This window comes from Andrographis paniculata, unplaced genomic scaffold (genome assembly GCF_009805555.1).
Source record: "Andrographis paniculata isolate CXL003 unplaced genomic scaffold, ASM980555v1 Contig62END, whole genome shotgun sequence".
NCBI lineage: Eukaryota > Viridiplantae > Streptophyta > Magnoliopsida > Lamiales > Acanthaceae > Andrographis > Andrographis paniculata.
Genome location: NW_026137598.1, coordinates 2,404,534 through 2,428,023, shown reverse-complemented (window position 1 = coordinate 2,428,023; position 23,490 = coordinate 2,404,534). Strand labels below are relative to the sequence as shown.

The window sequence follows — 23,490 nt, the reverse complement described above, 5'->3', positions numbered from 1 at the left end:
TATATAAATATATACATACTATAATATATATTACAATATCTATATAATTATATATTATTAGTAGTAGTAGTATTGTTATATTTTGTTATATATTATATAACATCTTTCTTTTTTTTCATACTTTCATGTGCTGTCTAAAAAACTGATTTTATTATTATTAATAATAAAATTTTGTGAAAATGGCCGAAATGATTAACGTGGTGGACGCTCTCTCTTTCAACATAAATATATACGTGTATCCATTTTCCTTATTTTTATTAATTAAGTGCAGATCATACGCTAAATTTAGTAATTCAACACTGTTGAATATTATCACCATTGATTTAAATGAAATGTCTAAATTAACTAAATTATCCTTAATCAAAAGTTGAAATTCATTCAGCATATATGCATCAGCATATACGTGATCCATAATCATTTGTATTTATCTTTTCTTGGCCCAAAGAATTAGTACAATTTATAACTTTGTCCTTCACTGTTGTCATTTTTTTTGGAACTTATCAGAAATTTAACCTTAAGCATAGGATTTGTCGTGTTGAAATAATTGAGATAATAAAATAAAAAAAATAAATCTAATATAAGTCGAGTAGCATTTTCGGATTCGGATCTACAAATTAATTGAGGGTTTTGTGTTCTTCGAGTTTATAGCGCAACTCCTCCTGAGAAAACCGCTAGAATTTCTGTTGTTACTCTCACGATGAGATATGAAAAGTAATGGATGTTGCGTCTAGACCTGGGATCACAACCCTAATTTATATCCCTTATTATTAATTGGTCTCATCACCCAATTAATAAGTTATCGAGCTTCTGCACATAGGGCCTGCACTTACTAAATACATTTAAGCCTAATAAATCTAATAGATCAATTAATATACGCTTAACCTGACAGATAGTCCAAATAGTTACATTTAAACCACAATTGGATATTTAATCCAATAATCTTCCACTTGGGTAAATGTATATTGTATAACCTTATGAGCTCATGAAAAGTTTTTGCTATCAGATCCTTTAGTAATATATTTTACCAATCTTATCTATAAATCACATTAACGAAGATCAAAGTGGCCGTCACTGCATTTATCGCAATGGGACTGATCAGTGGTTATGCATATCCCAAAGGACTTATAGAGGATATCCTTGTCCAAGTTAATAATTTGGTTTTCCCGGTTGACTTCTATCATGATGAACATTCACCCAACCTATCACCATAACTTTTAGAAAGACCTTTTATGTGTACGATGGATACTAAAATTGATGTGAAGCATGGTAGTATGACGATGGAATTTGATGGGAAAAAAATTAAATTTAAAAATTTTGATGCGATTGAACACCCGTCAGAGTCTCACTCTATTTTCTCGTAAGATGTTATTGACTTTGAAGTTCAAGATGCTTTTGCGGTAAAAGGCAATGATGTGCTAAAAGTGGTCTTGCATAGGTATGTCCATACTCCTTTATTCTTGCCCAAAACTACTAAACATTTATTGTCGTCGATTCTGCATCCACCGGAGTTGGAATTAAAGCCGCTACCGAATCACTTGAGTTATGCTCATTTAGGAGAAGGTGAAATACTACACGTGATCATTTCATCCACAATAATGAATGCTAAGAGGAACAAATTGAAGAACAATGTATTACATGAGAAATGACCTGTTCAAAGATGGAGAAGAAGTTTGTTTGGATGGCTCTTGAGGACCATTCGTCCTAAATTCTAAATAAATAATGTCTAGCCAAAGAAGTTAAAGAAATGCGCTATTGGGATGCAACCCAGTTTTTTTTCCTTCTTCTTTGTTTTTTGTGTGTTTGATTTGTTTAATTTATTTGTCTATGTTTTATGTGGATGATGGTGATCTCAGCATACCCAGGACTATATTTTGAGTACTTAAGAATTTTATTCCAAAAGGTAGTGCAACGTTAGGCATGTCCATGCCAGACTTTCAACATGCCCCTGTCAGATGACTTTATCAGAGTTTTTAAAGATCTTGCGCACCATCCCTACTCGGTCTAGGGAAGTCCTATTGTCCTTTGCTTTTTTTCTTTTTCAAGATGAATTTACAATAAGGACAATGTTCAGTGGGTGTGGGGTAGTGAAATATCTATTGTTTGCCTGATTGCATTACTTACTTGTGTGCTAAAGACTTGTGTATATTGTTTTTTAACACAACATATTTTTATTAGATGACTTGCCGATGAAGTAGATGATAAATATGCCAAACATGACATGTTTTACCCTATGTAAGATTTGAGCCTAATAGAGCATTTATTTTAAATCCTATATATTTCTTCTTGTATGTGATTGTTGCTCTAGACTTGTTTCTAGAACTTGCTTAGCGATGCATGTCGAATTTGATTTCCTAGCAGTCTATGCGATTAATGTGATAAAGGCATTAGGATGAATCATTTGGCCTAATATATTTTCTACATAAAAATTAATCACTTAGTAAGCTCCATTGAGCTTGAATATCCTATTTTATTGTTAAATGAGCCGCACATTAACCTACGATCTTTTTTCTAAAGCCAAAATTTATTTGAACCTATAGTCAAAGTAAATGTTTGGAGCTCAAACAATTTTAAAGTCTCCAAGGGAATGGAAAGTTGCATCTATTTATTGTTGTTTATTACTCATGGGAGAAAAAAAAAAAAAAAAGGGATTGAGAAAAGATTGAAAAAATACCAGAAAAAAATTAATTATTGGCACAAATTTATTGCATTGTATAGCAAGAATGGGCATTTTGGTGTTAACTTGTCGGTTGAATTGGGTGTACTACGGATTATCTTAGTGAGCTTTTCTCCTCCATAGTTAGCAAGAATAAATTTTTGAGTATGTGAGTAAATGAAGGAATAAGTGGGGGAATGAGAAGTTTTACCTATAATTATCTACTTTGCGATATATGGAGTCTATATACGACAAAATGAGTTTGAAATACTTTCTTCTTGACTTATTTAGCCGAATAATATCCTAAATCCTACCCCAGCCTAAAGCCCCGTTACAACCTTATTTAAAGACCCTTTGATATTTTGCATTAGATTTCAAAGAATTAAGAGATGTATTCAATATGCTAAGCCAATGAAATAATCATTTTGACGATGCGACACGAGTGAGTTGTTAATTCCTATATATATATATTTGAGTGTTAAGTGTATACACTTTATTCCTAGTAAGGTTATATTGTGTTCGGTATGTTTTGAGTTTCATTGAGGTAATGATAGTGTGAATTATTTGTGAATATTATGATTGCATCAAGTTCTTGTATGTGCTTGTCCGATTTATGCTTGAGGTCAAGCATGGTTTGGGTGTGGGAGAATTGATAAAGTATATATTGTTATGTATTTTTGTAGGAATATTATAATATATATTGGATGAAATTAATACTAATTTTGGTATAATAATGATTAGTGGCATGATGGAGTGATTTGTGGAATGATATGTGCCCTTACCAAATTTTTGATCAAAGATTGAGTGCATTTTGGGCACAAAGATGGAAATGAGTAATCGATGAGGGACTAAGGAGCCAATTGAAAGCTTGATCGTCTATAAAGAAGGATCAAGGTCTTGGATGGGATATCACAATCTACACATATATTTCATATCTTGAGGATTTGGAAGCAATAGAAGAAGAAGAGGCACCGGAAGATCGTCATTATCATTATTTATCGTTTTATTCATTTAGTATGAGTACCTAGTTTCTCTTGTTCTAGTCTAATGTTGAATTTAGATTTCAGATTTGAATTTGTGAGATTATGTTTTGATTTGAATTGAATATTATTTATTACATTGATATTTATGTAATTTTTGTGATGTACGCCTCTAATTGTTTTATTTAATCTTTTATCGCAGCCGGATTTTAAATTGGTTTAGCAATTGTGCGTCAATCGAAATTTTGCATCCATAATTGTGCACTTTTTTGTTAAAGTGGTAAATAGGTTGACAAACTTAGCCTAGAAATTGCATGATCAAATATATTTGAATTGAGTTTTTATGTTGTTATTTTCAATTGAAGAAATTAATTTAAGGTCGTACCTAAATTATCTTTTTTTATTAGGGATGCGGTCAATCAGTCGTATCATTCCCGCCAATAAAGTAAGAAAAAATTGGATGTTATGATCGTATTTAATGCCTATAACCAATTTATCAATTAAATAACAAGATTATTTAAATTGATGATCGAATCTTTAATTCGATTTCTTATTTACTCCTTGGGCTAAAATTTTTATCTCTTTAGAATCTAATTTTTATTTCTTGTCACTTATTTTAATTACCTTAGTTGAATTTTCTAATCTATCTCCCCTAATACTTGAAATTGTGACAAAATAGGAATTAAACGTGACAATTTGTATGTTGATTTATTGATTATGGATCTATATTAAGTTAGAACTATAAAGTGAACAAGATGGATGGAGGTGGCTGATGAAATTATTGGAATGAAAATTTTGAGAATCGGCGAAGGCATCATTTTGACTCCAATTCCACCGTGTAAAGAAACTATGGAAAAAAAATCAATGCATTTGAAAAGTACTTACTAAAACTCTAATGGACATATATCGGTGTTCATTTGAGAAAGAATAAATGTGACCTTGTAGCTCAAAAAACGTATCTCAAAAGCACTGGAAGCTCAATTTACTCAAAAAATTAAACAAAGTCTTAGTTTGTCTTATGAGTATGTGGAGTCGCTACATCCAAGTCCCGAATGGTGGATGATGCATGCTATGTTAACATCTAATTTTTTTCAAAAAAACATGACAACGCACTAGATTGAAGAAACCTTTGTATCACTGCATTGTTTTTTTTCACACTTTGTTTTTATTTTTTATTTTCGTTCCATCATCATAGCAATCTAATAATAGAAGATTAAAAACATGAAGTTAGAAAATATAAATACAACTTAATTGCTATTCTATGGAATTTCAAACAACTCGTAACATCAACACCACTAACCCCATAACCATTAATTGAATTTATTCTCAACACCCTCTCTTAAATTTAATTTTCTTGAATCCTTCATCCTGATCATCATTTTGCACTTTTCAAACATCTATACGGGTAATGATTTGGTGTATATATTTGTTGCTTGGTCGAAACTTGTAACAAGCTCCATTTTAATAACTCTATCTTTAATCTTGTCTCGGATGAAATGAAACCGTATGTCTATATGTTTGTTTCGTTCATGGTTCACCGGATTCTTTGCCAACGCAATAGCCATTATGTTATCAATGTGAATTTCAGTAGGTTCACGCTACTCTCGTCATAACTCTCCCAGTAGATTCCTCACCCAAATTGCATCACAGACACACCACGACCCTGCCACATATTCGGCTTCACATGTAGAGAGCGCAACAATTGGTTCTTTCTTTGATTTTCATATGAAAGCTATTTTTCCCGTAAGAAATACATATCCTATTGTGCTTTTCTGTTCATCAATATCACCACCCCAGTCTCTATCCGAATATCCCAACATCTTAAATTCTTCCATCTTGGAATACAACAAACCAAGTGATTTTGGTCAATGAATGTATTGTAGAATTCTCTTTAATGCCTTCCAATGCGAGTATCTCGTTTCCTCCATGAATCTACTCACAAGTCCAACACTCATCTACAAATATGGCCTCGTGCAAGTGAGATGACGAAGACACCCCACCAAACTTCGGTAGAAGCTTTCATCAACTCGGTCTTCATCTACATACTTAGAAAGCTTTGAACTCGGTTCCATCAGCATTGACACCAGATTGTTTTCACCATATTGCTCATTTCCAAGATTTCTTTACAATATGCTTCCTGTGACACAAAATACCCATTTCACTTTGTTGTATCTCTAAACCAAGAAAATATTTCATCTTTCCAAGATATGCCATCTCAAATTCATGATTTATTGCTTTTTTGAACTCCTCTATCATCTTGACTTCGTTTCCTATAAAAATGAGATCGTCCACATAGAGAACAAGCCCCATTGGTTCTTCTCACGTAGAGTGCATGCTCAAATTGACATTGATAGAACCCGTTCTCCTTGAAATAGATGTCGATATGAGCATTCCATGCCCGCGGTGCTTGCTTGAGCACGTAAAGTGCCTTTTTAAGTTTCAACACATTGTGCTCGCTATCAACTTCAATGTACCCAGGAGGTTGTTCGAGGTACACATCTTCTTTAAGCGCACCATTTAAAAATGCGAATTTGACGTCCTTTTGAAATATTGGCCATTCGAATTGGGCAGCATAGGCAATTAACAAGCGAATTGTTTCCATCCTTGTAACTGGGGAGAAAACTTCATCATAATTGATTCCCACATTTTTTATATATCTTTTAGCCATGAATCGTGCCTTGTGTCTTTCTATTTTACCATTCGCGTTCAGCTTTTTCTTGAAAACCCATCTTACTCTGATGGGCTATCCACCTTTCGGCAATTCCCTCAGCTCCCAAGTTCTATTGCGTTCAAATACATGAATTTCCTCATCCATGGTTGTTCACCACTTCTCATCTTATAACCTCTTCAAAAATAATGTTCTCAGCATCAACCAATAGGCAAGAAAGATGTACCTCATTTGATGAGTCATAAAAGTCCTGCAACGATCTTCACCTTGGATGCCTCGGTTCATCCTCATCATCAATACTTTCTGGTGCTGAAATATTTGTTGGAATTTCTAGTTGATGAACATTTTTTGTCTCTTCCTTTACATTGCTCCAATTCCACTAAGCTTCTTCATCAAATTGTATATCCCGATTTATTATAATTTTCTCATATGTCGGATCAAGTAGCTTGTAGCCTTTTGTTTCCTTATCATAACCAACGAAAACATATTTTTTGCTCTTATCTTCCAGCTTTGGCCTCTGCTGATCCGGATGTGTGCATACTGAAACCAAACACTTTAAAGTGTGACACCATCGTCTTTCTACCACTCCACGCCTCTTGCTGTGTTGAATTTTCTAGCTTTGAGTGAGGAAAATGGTTCTGCACGTACACTGCACACTGCACAACCTCTGCCCAAAAATTTCTTCGCCAAATTCTTGCTTTTCAACATAGATCGAACCATATTGAGTATTGTCCGTTTCTTCCTTTCCGCGACACCATTTTGTTGAGGAGAGTAGGATGTGGTTAGGAATCTTCTTATCCCATGTTCAGTTTTTAAACTCACTTGAATTGTACTCGAAAACTCTATCGGACCTTAGTGACTTTGATAACTTTTTCGGTTGATTTTTTCACCAAAGATTTGAACTTCACAAACACTCCAAAAGTTTTAGCCTTATCCTTCATAAAGTAAACTGAAGTTTTTCATGAGAAATCATCGATGAATGAAATAAAGTACCTTTTTACCACTGCATGGATTTGGAGTAATTGGCCCACAAATGTCGGTGTGAATTAGTTCAAGAATTTCCTAGCTTGGTATGCAGTCTTCTTTAGAAATGAGGTTCTTGAATGTTTGTCCGACACACACAGTTCACAAATTCATCGTTTTAGTCTATCGTGCAGCTCTTGTACCTTATTTTTCTTTGTCAAGGTTTTCAATCCTCCATAATGTAAATGGCCGAATCTAAAATGCCACAAAGTTGCTTTCATACCAACATCTATATTCAAGCATTTTCCTTATGTAACTTGCAACTTAAGTTTGTACATCCAGTTTTTACCTATTTCAACACGAGCTACTTATCCTGGCTTGTCATTGAGATGCAATATACGTCCCTTCATAAACACTGAATAACCTTTCTCCATGAGTTGACCCACGCTCAAAATGTTACTCTTTAAATCTGGCACATAATAAACATATCTTCAATTGTTCTTACCAAATCATTGTTTTGCATGAAAAAATTATACCTTGACCTTTGACTCAAATTTTTGATGCATCTCCAAAAGATACGTAGCCACCTTTAGCCTATCTCAAATCTTTAAATAGGCGTTTAAGGCCAAACATATGATTGCTTGCACCCGTTTCGAGGTACCATCTGATGCCGTTTTTGTTGTTGGAGTTATTTTACACCATCATGAGGATTCTTTTATTTTTCTCTTTCTCATCTTCAATTGTAAGATTTGTGTTTTCTTCTATCTTTTTTCTTGCTCCAACAGTCTTTCGCATAGCGCCCAACTTTCCCACAGTTATGGCACTTATTGGGATTACAATTTCTTGCAAAATGGCCATGCTTTCCACATTTATGGCATTCAACTGACTTGTATCCTCTACCACATCCCCAACTTTTCCAGTTTTGTGAGTTGGATTGTTCATTTTCTTCTTGATATCTTCCTGGACCACGGCCTCTAGCGTTGCGACCACCCGACCACATCCTTGCCCACAAGATTGAGAAGACAAAAATGCCTTATCATCTTTAAAAATGCCTTTGTTTCGAGGGCTTCCTCGAGTGTCTCATCACTCATTTTCTTTTTCCACAGCTCATGAGCTTCAAGAGACCCGGCAAGCTTATCTAATGTCAAGGTTGCAATGTCCTTTGACTATTGAATACACAATGTTGTTAAATTAATCCATGAGGGACCGTAGTATTTTCTCCACTGATCGAGTATCATCCAACGTCTCGCCATTTCTCCTGAGCTGAGTCGCCACAGCTTGCGCACGAGTTATGTATTCGGACGCACTTTTTGATTCCTTCATCTTCATGCTTTCAAACTCACTCTGAAAGCTTTGGGGACGCACTTGTTTCACCCTATCGGCTCTTTTAAAATATTTTTCCAGCTTCTCCCATGCTTCTTTGGAGGATTTCGCATGAGAGATCTTTTCAAAGTCAGATTCGTCGACAGCTTAAAATAGAAAATGAAGAACAGTCTTGTCCTTCATGCGTGCTTCTCTTAATACCTTCAGTTCATTTTCCGTTAACCCATCAACTCTTTTTGGTTCATCATAACCAGATTTGACCACATCCCACACATCGTTGACTCCGAGCAATACACGTATCTGGATACTCCAATTTTCATTATTTGATTTTTTTAGCCGTGGAATCATCATCTTTATCGGATTGCTAGAACTCATATTGGTTTTGATACCAATTTGTTAAAATCTGATTTTTTTCAAAAAACACGACAACGCACTAGATTAAAGAAGCCTCTGTATTGCTGCACTGCATTTTTTCACACTTTGTTTTTTCATTCCATCACGAAAGCATTCTAATAATAGGAGATTAAAAATAATAAGTTACAAAATATAAATACAACTTAATTGATATTCTATGGAATTTCAAATAACTCGTATCATCAACACAACTAACCCCACAACCATTAATGAAATTTATTCTCAACATGCTAGTGAAAGTATCGAGTAACTTAAAGTATACTTAATGTCTTCATTCATTTTATGAGATATCATCTATTATTTGAAAACTCTAATGAAAATTGAATATCTTACACGAATAAGTCATATTCTGAATAAAGAAGCATTCACCTTAAGAGGTAGAGCTGATTAATGAAAGCTCACCAAACAAACTTGCATAACTCATTCTACTATAAGAATCAAAGCTCACGAGTTTAGATAAAATACATCTGTCAAAATCAGGTTCTAACTTAACCGATAAAATACTTAAAGTTAAACATGGATATGATAGGCAATATAATGCTTCGAAAATGCTCAAGATCATTAATTAACTGGGGCAGAGGTACATAGGGGCTTGAGGGGGGCAGCTGCCCCAACCCCTAATTTTTATTTTTTATTTTTTATAATGTAAATAATCAAAAATATTTATATGTATGCTACATTGCCCTCCACCCATCCCTCTAAATTTCAGCTTATGCATCTCTTCTATCCAGAAATAACAAGAAACCTAAGCAACCTAAAAAGCAAGTCAAACAAGCTAGCTTATCACCCTAAGGACAAATTTACCAATTGAAGATCTCCTGCCGGGAAACCACCACGCACAGATCTGTAATACATGACCTTTCAATTTTACTAATTGGAATATATTATTAAACAAATTGCCCCTTTACGTACGGATTCATCAATAATTCAGGCTTTTGAATTTTTGTATACCCTCCAAAACTATATAGGCAAGCCATGTCAATGTTGTAAGACACACGAGTTAATAGAGTTGCAGTAATATGAACAATACTTCAAAATTTTATAAGATTGAGCTACTAGTTAACAATAATCGATCATGTGGTATTGTCCTATCTTTAATTTCCTTGGAACACGCATGATGCACGTGACCAATACAAATTGTACTCAAAATTCAATATTATAAGATATTAAATATAATTAATTAACTTGCTTTCTCTGTACGTACAACCTATATATGTGCATTAGTTCATATTTAAGACTGAGTACAAGTAGCTTACAATATGCTGCAACTATACATATACATATATATATACATACATACGTTTTCAACAACCTTAAGCAATAAGCATAACAAAAGATATCGATCATGTGGAGGCTCAAGGTTGCAGATGAGGGACTTCAGTCGACCAGCAATGCTACTTCATACCTCTACAGTACCAACAATTTTGTGGGAAGACAGATATGGGAGTTCGACCCAGACTTGGGGACACCGGAGCAGAGGGAAGAGGTGGAGAAAGCCCGTCAAGACTTTTGGGATCATCGTCATAATGTTAAGCCAAGTCATGATCTTCTTTGGCGGGTTCAGGTAATTCAAAAAAATTAAGTAATAGAACATTTTAAGATTGCTGAAGTAATTAATACAAAAACAATAATCAACATGCGTGCTGCAGTTCTTACACGACAAAAAATTCAAGCAAACAATACCACAGACGAAAGTAGGAGAGGTCGAGGACTTAACTTATGAGGCGACAACTGCTACTATACGAAGAGCCGTCAACTTAGTTGCAGCGCTGCAAGCAAGTGATGGCCATTGGCCTGCAGAAAACGCTGGTCCATTGTTCTTTCTTCCACCTCTGGTATGTTATATATATATATATATATATCCTCTCTACAATACGTACATAAATGTGTATAATATCGATTAAATAAAATGGATGAGTTGCTGCAGGTTATGGTTTTGTACATTACTGGCCATCTCAATATAGTTTTTCAAGACGAGCATAAAAGGGAAATGCTTCGCTATATCTATTGCCATCAGGTATATATTAAACATATTTGTATTCTTCATTCATTTCATTTAAATTTTAATAGGCAAAATTAGTTAGTATCCACTTGTCCTTTGAAAAGCCTGCACCATTCTCTTTTATATTTTCTAAATCGTTGTACAAAATATATATTTTCTAGGGAATTCTATGCAATATTTTAAAAAATACAATAGAGTCTCGTGCAAATTTTAAAGGTTTCTGTGCAATATTTTCTAAAGCACGAGAGATCCTGTGCAATTTTCTAAATCATAGTAAAGTATGATACCAACTTTCCAAATCACATGCGGATTATAAGCAATTTGGCTAATTTTACATAAGAAGCTTGATTTCATTCATTTATTTATGCATATAAGAATGAAGATGGTGGATGGGGTCTTCACATAGAAGGCCACAGCATAATGCTATGCACGGTGCTGAATTATATATGCATGCGCTTGCTGGGACAAGGCCCCGATGGTGGAGAAAATAATGCCTGTGGCCGAGCAAGGAAATGGATACTCGATCATGGCACTGCAAAAGCAATACCTTCTTGGGGGAAGACATGGCTTTCAGTATGGCTGACTTCCTTTGTGTTCATAACTTAACTTATTTTTTATTCACTTTACAAATTTCACTTGATTTTATTGTTTAATTTTAGATATTTGGAGTGTATGATTGGGCAGGAAACAACCCCATGCCACCTGAATTTTGGCTTCTTCCATCGTTTTCTCCTGTTTGTCCAGGTCAGAGCCTTGCTACTATTTACTTTAAATTTGGATGGATGAGTGTGTGTGGCATGAGTGTGAAAAGATACACTTATAATTTACTAAATTATGCGTGTGAAATGATTTGAAATTACAAACCAATGGAATCACTCTAAAGACACAATTTGAAAATCTAATTACGAAAAAATCATTGCCTAATATTAGAAAAAATAGAGAGAAAATAACATAAAAGTTTGATTCAAGATTATCTCTAATTTAATTGCAATGATAAGCAAGGGTCTTTTTTAGAGGCCCCAAAGTAAGACAATGAAACATAGAAACACACCAAAAGAAATATTTAAACAAAAAAAAAAAACACAAGTTAAAGGAAAATATCTAAACTTAGAAGTATACTAAAAACAAACTTAATAAAAAAAAAAAAAAACACATAATAAAATAACTTTGAGATTCTTTTATAACTATTGATTATTTTGATCTTGCTGTCTTGATTTATTGTGGGTCCCATTTGAGTAATTAAATTAAATTGATTCTCTATGTGTATATGTCCGGTCAATAAGGTGATGCATTTATTTAAATTGATGAGTTTGGTTACAAGTGATGGCCCTACATCATATGTTTCACGGAATTTTTATCTCTAAATTCTCAAACGGACTCCCCTTGAAACCTCACAAAAAAAACTACTTCCACAAATGATAGATTGTGTGTATGTACTTGTGAGAAAAGACATCTAACTAATCAAAATTCATCATCATAAAGTGATCATGCAACTAATGGAGATTGTATAGTTGCATCAGAAACACGCCAACTTTAACAATTATCCTTTTACGGAAGGTTTTTGGTTCCATTGTCTGATCTACACGTTTGAACCTCCTTCCCTTTTTGCAAAGAAACCTCATTGGTCTTGAGATATTCTCTCCTTAGAACATGGAACAACGCCTCAAACTTGATTCAGCGCGAGATATTGATCATTAGCTCAAATAGCTTCGAAGACTTCAAACAAGCAGGTTAATAGAATTTGTAGGTTGTCCAACAACAACCAAACTCTTATGCAAACACATAAGGCTAAATAGTGAATACTATATATAAGTTTAATGCTCACTCAGTTCATTTCCTTCGGTTGAACTTATTAGCACCGTTAACTTATGTTGCATTTTTTTTTTTTTTTTTTTTTATGTATCTCTTATGTATGGCATTGTTCCCAACATTCAGCCAAAATATGGTGCTACTCCAGAATGGTTTACTTGCCCATGTCATATTTATATGGCAAAAGATTTGTAGCTTCCATCACTCCTCTTGTCTTAGAATTGAGAGAAGAACTTTATGATCAACCATATGAACAGATCGAGTGGAAAAGCACCCGGCATCTATGCGCAAAGGTACATTGCAATGACAAATTAAATTACAGTAAATGTTTTGGTATATTTCAATAGAAAGCTGCATAGGCAGTGTAAAGTCATTATCCAATTACAGGAGGACCTCTACTATCCTCGTTCCTTGACACAAACCTTAATTTGGGATGCATGTTACTCATTAATCGAGCCTGTGTTGAACTGTTGGCCTTTCAACAAGTTGAGAGAGAAAGCCCTGAAAATAACGATGAAGCACATCCACTACGAAGATGAAAATAGCAGGTACATCACTATAGGGATCGTGGCAAAGGTGCTAAGCATGTTAGCTTGCTGGGTTGAGGATCCGGACGGGGACTGCTTCAAGAAGCACCTTGCTAGAATTCCCGACTACATATGGATTGCCGAAGATGGGATGAAGATCCAGTAAATTAAGGATCGATCTATGATTTCGAATTAATTCTTAATGTCGCTTTATTATGATCATTCTTTGTCCAAACTAATTAAGGACATGTATGTATGTATGCAGACTTTTGGGAGCCAATTGTGGGATGCTTGTTTTCTTGTACAAGCATTGTTAGCTAGCAACATCACCGAAGATGTCCAAGAGACTTTGCTAAAGGGACATGAATTCATAAAGAAGTCTCAGGTAAGAAATATTCTTTTGTTGATTTTATAGTAGCTTTTTACTATTCACATTCTTTTTTCCCTTTTCTCTTCAAAAATATCGCATCAAATAATTATTTTTTTTTATATTATACTACAAATTTATTTTACATTCAAAACATCACATCAATCTCTATTTATATCACATCAAACAACTATTCAAATTCAATTTTTTACTATTCATAACATTCAAATCCAAAAACTAAAACCCACAAACAAATACATATATATTATTATTGTACTAAAAAATCACCACCGATAGCCTATTCGAAAGGGCCCGTCGGAATTCATTTTTTCCTAGATTTTCCTCATTCCTAAAATTTCTCCACAAAAAGATCACCTTCCAACCTTCTTGGATAAATATTTTACCTTTCTAAATATTCACCACGAAAAGCTCACCTTCCGGTCTTCAAAATAGCTTCCATTCACTCCTCCAATAGCTGCTAACCGATTGAGCCAATGTAATTGGTGGGTCGGCCATTCTGTTGCGTTGAGAGGTTGCTTGCTGTCGAATCGGTAAGATTTGGATCAGGCCAGCTGCCTTCTTGGCCAAAGTGTTGCCTTCTTATACACTTAGGTGTGCTTAATTTTAGTGATTTTGATAGATAATATTATTTTATCTAATATAATCATATATTTTCTATGCATTACGCAATGTTATAAGTCTATAATAAAAAGTTCAATACTATAATATAAGCCTATTAAATTTTTTTTTTTTTGTATTTGGTATTAAATAATATTTTCTCCATCACTGATATAATATAGGATTACTGTAGATATATAAGAGAATTTAAGAGGAGTATGATTAGTAAATAATTAAAATTAAGGTTAAGATAACTTATTAGTAAAATTAAATATAATTATATATTAAGGCTAAGATAACTTATTAGTAAATTTAAAATTTGAAATTTGAAATTTTTAAATATGATTAAAATGTGTTATACTTTTAAAAAAGAAAAAAAGAAAGTGACATAAGAAGTGGAACGAACGAAAATGAAAAGTATGACATTATATATGGGATTGGAGAGTATTAAATTATTATTAATGTTAAAATACTTTTGTTTTTCATTAATGTTTAATTTAGTAGTAATTTTATCGTATAAAACGTATTTTATGATGCCATTATATATCTAATTAGAATAATATTAATCATGTATTACAATATCATCTCACAAAGTAAATGTACTCTTAATTGCTACACTCCCTTAGGTAATTTTACAGGTGAAGGATGATCCGTCGGGTGACTTTCGAACAATGCACCGTTATATTTCAAAGGGCTCGTGGACATTTTCTGATCATGATCACGGATGGCAAGTATCCGATGCAACGGCAGAAGCCTTAAAAGTATGAATTCTTCTTAGAAGAATAAAAATGCAAAGAATGAGCAACAACAAATCCAAAACTTTTGAAACTAACATTTTCACTACAAGAAAAAAATCATTTTTCTAACAAAATTTTTTTGTCTCTAAATTTATTTTTTCCGTTACTAATGACATTAGAGACAAAAATAGAAATGAAATTACGTTAGCTACGTGAACTTTAAGGACGGAATTTCGTTAGAAATATATTAATTTTTTTGTAGTGTTCTTGATTTTTAATGATCCTTATTTTCTATAGTTATTACACTGATGCATATGGAATTTTGTAGATTAGATTATATCCTCTTAACAATAATCTGTTCATTTAATGTGGGACTGAATTTTATATCACATTATTAATTTATATATAGTAATTGATGTGTGTCATTTTTGTTTTGCGGTGTTGCCTTCTCTTCTCTACGATGTCGTCTGATAGTGTTGGAGATAAAATAGAGACCCAAGAAATTTACAATGCTGTCAGCTTATTGCTTTCTTTGCAGGTAAGACCAAAGATTGCCAGAAATAAAAAATAAAAAATAAAAAATAAAAAATAAAAAAAACTGCAACAACAACAACAATAATAATAATAATAATAATTTAAAATATTATTAATTATAAGAAAAATTATATAGTACTCGTTGTATTTTAGTAAAAATGAGTCCAAAGATGATGTTTGATTCTAAACGCACATTTAATTATGCAAATTATATATAAATAAAAAAAAATTTATCAATAATATTATTAATTTTTTATCCAAATATGAATATTTATAAGATATTTGACCTCTTTTATTTGTATTCCATAATTAACGGGGTGTTTGCAACCAAACTTTGGACAAAGATGGATGTTTATTTATATATATATATATATATATTATAACGTGCAAACCGACAACTGCTATTTTTCGAGATCGGTCCGGGTAAAACCCCGATCGAACATAATAGCCTACAAACTAAGGCCCGACAAGGAAAATCACACAAGGCGGACTAATATTTTGTGCATACTTTAATTTAACACGAGGAGATTTCATGTAATAATTAAAATATGCTATATTTTATACATTTTTACTAAAATAAGATGGGTATTGTGCAATTTACCGTTAATTATAAAATAAAATGAAGTAAAAAATCTTATGAAAAATATAATATGAAATTCAGATAGTATTGTTTTTGTGTTTATACTAGTATTTTATTTTTAGGTTGAATAGCTGTTGGATTTAATATATTGTATGAAAAAATATAGTATATGTTTTTTATAGCAACCAATACATAGCAATGTTCTATTTGATTTTTTGAGATTTTTTTTTTTTAAGTTTAAAATCAAACTCAAGATGAGCACGAGTTTAGTTTCTGTCAGAGAGATTTTTTATATTTAGTTTTAGATTTATTAGATTTAAATTTAGATTTGGTCATATCCATTAGATTATAATATTTAAGATTTGAGTCTATCGAGTCTCTTTTGTATCTCACTCGAGTTTGATAGGGGGTGTCGAGAGATTTTCGATATTTAGTTTTAGATTTATTAGATTTAGATTTAGATTTGGTTATATCCATTAGATTACGTTATTTAAGATTTGAGTCTATCGAGGTTGCCTATATATAAGCCTCTTATTTTGATTATCAACCATGCAAGCTTTAGAGTTTTCGCAAAATATTTTAACAGTTTCAATAAGTAGATTATGATGAGTTATATGTATATGTATACCTCTCTGTATTTCTTTAGAATGAGATGATGAGAAATTAAAATAAAATCATAATATATATATATATATAAAGTGTCGTTTAAGATGAAATAGTTGCTAATTACTAAATGGTAATTGACATAAAATTAAATGGCAGAGTAAAAATGGTGGCATTGCTATATGGGAGCCCGCACGAGCTTCCGACTGGCTAGAGGTAGTATTCTTGGATCACTTCTTAACATCATTTTTATGTTGTTATAATTTGGAAAATAAATTGTCAAAAAAATTATATACTTTACACGTTTGTAAGTGTATTGTTCCTTGACGGATTTACTTAATCCACTCTGCAGATATTAAATCCAACAGAAGTTTTTGCTGATATTACCATGAGCACGAGTAAGAATATAATTAGTTATACATATTTTCTTATGTTAGTATCTTTGCTTTATGCATATATCAATTAAGTTATTGAACAGATATGTGGAGTGCACATCATCAGCTATCCAAGCCCTGGTTTTGTTTCAAAAAATATATCCCTATCATCGACAACAAGAGATCGATAGCTTTGTTATGAAAGCTATCGACTATATTCAAACTACTCAAAGACATGATGGTTCATGGTAAAATAGATTACATTAAATATTTGAAATATTTTTATATCAGTAATCATATTAATTACTATCTCTGTCCGGCTCTAAGGGTTTTTTTTGCGTGTTGATCTTTGAATATTAATTATTATATCAAAATGTAATATAAATTAAGAAAAAATTACAAAAATACTTCAATTAGTGTCTTATAATACTAATAGAATGACATTTGTAAAAAAAAAAAATTATACAAATATAAAAATATTTTTAATGTTAAGTACAATGACACAAAATGTACCGTGACACTTAAAAGGCGGACGGAGAGAGTATATTTTATGTGATTTACCAAAATATTAACTCTATTTTTGCTGAAAGGTTTAATATTTCCGTTAGACTTTTTTGTGTTTTGTAAAATTGTATATAAAACTCTTCATTAGTTAAAATTTATAGAGTATATGTCTAAAATACTAGACTTATAACTGAGATACGCCATTCTAATTTATCGCAATACACATTATGAATTGTGGTCCTAATATTTGGAATATATTCTTCAATTAATCTTAATAGACATTTGATATCTCTTCTTTGATATATGGTGCTGAAATGATAGGGTATTAATTTGTGACATATTTTATGTTCAAATATAATATGTATAATTTTTTTTAATTTCTTTTTTGATTTTCAGGTATGGATCTTGGGGTGTCTGTTTTATATATGGTAGTTGGTTTGCAATTGAGGGACTCCGTGCAAGTGGAAGAACTTACGACTAATTGTCCGGCCATTCGAAAAGGAGTTGAATTTTTACTCAAAATGCCAAGGAGTGATGGCGGATGGGGAGAAAGTTATATTTTATGTTACAAAGAGGTCAGAATTAGAGTTGTTAAACGATTCGAGTAGCTCACGCGCAAAGCTCAACTCGACTTGTTAACAGCTCGACTCGGTTCGTTTGTAGAGATAAACGAGCCGAGCTCAAGCTCGAAAATTATTTTTTTAATAAATGAGCCGAGTTCGAGCTCAGTTCGCGAATAGCTCAATTAAACTTGGTAGTGATAATATATTTATACTATTTATATATTGATATAATATAGAATTTTCTGTATTAAAATTTACATTTATTATTAAAATTTAAATATATTATTATAAAAAATTATGAATAACATCAAATATATCTAATTTATATATTTAAAAATATATAGAATACGTATAAAATTCAAATCGAGTTCGAGCTTGAATTTGAGCCTAACGAACCGAGCTCGAGCCACTATTTTGGCTCGAATTTGTATCGAGCCAAGCCGAACCTGTACCATTAACAAGTTCGAGTCGAGCTCGTACAACCAATACTCGACCTCGTTCGGCTCGTTTAACATGTCTAGTCAGAATCTTGATTTAAACATAATTTCATTGAAATAACATTATACAATAAAATGTGTATGGTATACCTCCTCGTTATTAAACATATTGTTATTTTGAAGATGAACTAATATTTACAAATTATTCCTTTGTAAATTAAAAAGAGTGGAGCATCCTTGATTTATGAACTTTATATACGTAACATCCAATCTAATTTATGTACTTTCGACAATATGTAATCTGGACAATATGAACATATATGGCATTGTGTTGATTGTGTAGGAATATGTCTCATTGTCACAAAAAGAGGATTCAAATTTGGTTCAAACAGCATGGGCAATGATGGGTTTAATCCATTCCGGCCAGGTTAAAATATAATAAGTATTATTATATATATATATGGCAAAATTGCCCATAACTCTCTTGTGGTTTCGAAACTCAGCGTAAATTCCCCCTCTACTTTAAAAATTGCATGGTATCCCCTTATACTTTAAAAAATATTGCATGAAACCACTTTGCGGTTTCGAAACTCAGCATAAATCCCCATTTTACTTTAAAAAATTGCATGACGCTCACTTATACTTTCAAAAATATTGTATAAAACCTCCTGCCATGCAAAGCATATAGATAGGAAATCATCTTCTTATTACATGAGGAAAGTTTCATGGTGGTGGGGTTTCATGTAACGTTTTTTAAAGTATAAAAGGGTACCATGCAATTTTTAAAGTAGAGAGGGAATTTACGCTGAGTTTCAAAACCACAAGGAAGTTATGGGCAATTTTGCCTATATATACATATATATATGTAAAAATATATGTGTATTATAGTCGAAATTAAATAATATTTGTTATATAACAGGGTGATAGGGATCCCATGCCATTGCACCGTGGTGCAAAATTTATATTAAACTCTCAGCTGGAAAATGGCGATTTTCCTCAACAGGTAAATTATCTATCTATCTTTGGAAGAAATTAATATCTAAGGCCTGTTTTGTTCGATAGATTTTGATTTGAGAGTGAATTTGAAATGAATTGATTTGAATAACATTAGATTTAAAATACGAAAAACTAAAACTCATCTTTTGATTGAAAGAATTATTTTATATGTTCACAACCAACTTTAGACATTTAAAATCTTTCAATGGAACAAGCCACACTAATGAATTTAATGGAGTAATTTGAAATATTTACCTCTATTTTTGTGTTGCTATTATTATATATATAGGAGATTACTGGAGTGTTTATGAAGACCTGTCTCCTACATTATCCATTGCACAGAAATACATTTCCATTGTGGGCTCTTGCAGAATATCGAAACCATGTTGTTCTTCCTCATTGAGTATTTAATTACTGCGCAACATAAACTATAGAGGTTTGATTTGTATTTTAATCCTCCCTCCGTCCACCGCCTATCTATTCGTCTACTTTTTGCATGTAGATTTTAGTATATTAGTATTATATTGATATGTGGTACAATTGATATACATAAAGACTATTAAGTAGTCTTATTTGATGGCATTTGTGTAATATTATATAAATGGTGGGGTAATTTTATATTTTAGTGGAAGGTACATTTACTAAAAAAAAAAAAAAAAAAAGGAAATGATGGATAGACTAAAATGGCAAAATAGATAGATTGGCGGTGGACGGAGATAGTATAATATTTGAAGGTGTTTTTGTGATGATGATGTTTATAATTAGTAGAATTTGAATATGAATGAGTTAAAATGCACGTGTAGATTTGGAGAAGCATTAACCTCATTTAAGTAAAAAAAAATAAACATGTATTTAGAGTTTCTTATATGTTTCTTATTTAGTGTTTGGTGTCTTAATTTGTGTTGTCATTCTTATTTTCACATTATACATGTCAGCGAGATCGATTTATGCGCCTAAAAAGTATGTTGCAATTATGGAAGCAGGTTGAAATACAATTGAAGCATAAACAAATATTCTAAAAAAAAAAAAAAACACAAGATTTACGTGGAAACCCTAAAACGGAAATAAAAAAACACGGACGTTTGAGGAATCTATTATATGGGTCAAATTGTTACAATTGCTACAATCGAATGATTCTCACTCTCTCTCAACCAAAAACATCTCGTATATCAAGATCTATCCAAAAGGAAAATTTTAACCTTCTAAAAATGAAGGTAAATCAAATCAATAGCAATAAACAATATATGAAAAATTGGTAATATGGTTTCCTGAGAAATCTCTCATTGATCACGCCCATGACTTAAAATTTGAATGACAAGTCACGCTTGCCATCTTCATCACGCCAATGATTAATACCTCCAAAATCTTCTGGTTATCAAATGATACACTAAATCAATTCCAAAATGAGAAGATCTATATCTGTGACTAAGACCGTTGTAAACTTCTAGAAATTTTTGTCAAAAGAGAATTTGAGGCACAATTCTAACAATACAACTTATATATATGTATATGTCTATGCCTTTCTTCTATTAAAAATATTATCCATATTCAATATTATTTTTTGATTCAAAATTTAAACATTGAATTGAAAATATTTCATTAAACAAATCTAACTCCACTCTTGTTCGATATGAATAACTGTGTAATATTTTGAATATTTTGTATCAATAACAAAATCTAACTCCACTCTTGTTCAATATGAGTAATTGTATAGGAGACTTGATATTTTGCATTTTGTATCAATAACAAAATTTAACTTCACTTTTTTTCGATATGAATAATTATGTAAAAAACATGATATTTTTCTTATTTTGTATCAATAAAAAAATTTAACTTCACTTTTGTTCGATATGAATAACTATGTAAAAAACTAGTGCTTTCATTCATTTGGCACTATTCATTTTTCAAAAAATATCACATCAAATACATTTTTTTTCTCACCAAATATCAAATCAGATACTAAGTTTTTATTTTTTCCAAACTTTCAAAATTTCAAAAACCTACAAAAATCTCTATCTAAACAAAACCCATATTTTGCATATTTTGCATATTTTATATCAATATTGACTTGCACATTCATACACTTTGAACATGGCTTATCATAGCCTCCCTTTTGCTTTGTAGTTGTTCTACTCTGTCACCAACTAACAAATAGATTATAGAGAAGCTTACCAACTAAATGCAAGTGTAGTCAATAATAGCGAAAAAAAAAAAAAAAAAAAAGCTATAATTTCTACTTATCCGTTGTTTTCAAATTCTCCACATTAAGACATGAATCAACTTATATGCTTTATGCTTAATTTGGAATCCATTTTTAAAAATAGAATGATTTTGGTATCCTTGCATTGTGGGGAATTGTGGGGAATAGGATGTTCTTCTACAATTTGATTTGGAAAATGTCATTGGTATTGCATTTCGTCCGTGCAACTACTCTAAGTGTATCATCATAGGCTCTTCAAACCGCATCTTCTAATGCATCCAGATCTACTTGTGGATTCATTGGCATGTTCTCATGTTATCCTTGTGGTTGGTTTGCCACCGGCGAACCACGTTGGACAACATTCACAGTGGGGTATTCTTCCCACATATGAGGAATTCCTGAAAGGCCATATCCTCCGCCCAAATTATGTGCTAGATCCCTAATGGAGTTTGAAGAACTTGGTTTAGTAGCCCTCTCAAAAGGTGGTCATGGTTGAGGACATTCTAGTTTTTAAACATAAAATCAATCTCATTTAATTTCTCAATTGAGTTTTAATCGCTCATCTTGACTTCTAGTTAAATGAAACATAAGCTCTGATACCAATTGTAATAAAATTTTGGTAATAAAGATGAAACGTACACAAGAAAGATGATAATCTAATAATCCAATTTGATCAAATTGATTTGCATCGGGGGCGGCCAAGTCAAGTATTTTCACTAGTATTTTTTGTCTTAGTTTTAGAGATAGTACAACAAGTATATGAATGTAATTCATTTTAAAGTTGGATGTCATCATCGGCATTGCTTTTCTAGCCCAAATAATTGGTTTTGAATGCAATCCATTTTTTAATGTCAGCATTTGCATTGTGCTCGTGGTTTGTTATTGTGCAAAAACGTTATGATGCATACTTCATAGACATATAAAAATCCACCAAAAAAAAAATCAACTATTATAGCCAATCAAAAGTAGGAAATTTCATATTTCACTTTGGGAATTTAACTCTATGTGTAATTGTAGTTCTTTCTCCATCTGCAAAACTTATTAAGGGGGTATTATTTTCTGCGAATAATATGTTGAGAGAAACTCCAGTAGACTATAATATTTTTATTTTTCTGCTAGAAAGATCCTTCAATGTATCACCAAGCTAGAATTATCATCTCGGGTTCAAATTGCCATCATAACGGCACGAATGACCTCAGCGGAAGAAGCATTCCCTTAGGATAATAAACCACTCAAAAAATGGTCTCCGTCAACGCAAAATTTGAAAATGTCGATATTTCAGTTCTACCGTCATGCTACCAAGACGACCTCATGGAAGACTTATGAAAAACTAATTATCGTTGCAATCAACAGTTCTCCATGATAATTTATATTGGAAATCATTATGAGTATATTTTAAACGTAATATGTTAATTTTGCAATGTGTTTGTTGTGTGATGAAATGTGGTCATTGCAGTGTAAATGTTTTCTATTTAAATATAAATATGTGTTAAACTACAAATGTGTTATTTTAAGTGTAATAATATACTAATTTTGCAATGTGTTTTTGGTATGCTGAAATGTACTCATTATAGTATAAGTTTTGTTATCTAAATATAAATATGTGTTAAATTACAAATTTGCTATTCTAAACATAAT

The 23,490-nt window shown here is 32.1% G+C and overlaps 1 pseudogene; it reads left to right on the top strand.

Annotated features, from left to right (window-relative positions):
* Positions 1 to 10,346: 10,346 nt before the first annotated feature.
* Positions 10,347 to 20,233, top strand: LOC127261385 (beta-amyrin synthase-like; annotated as a pseudogene).
* The last annotated feature ends 3,257 nt before the right edge of the window (positions 20,234 to 23,490 follow it).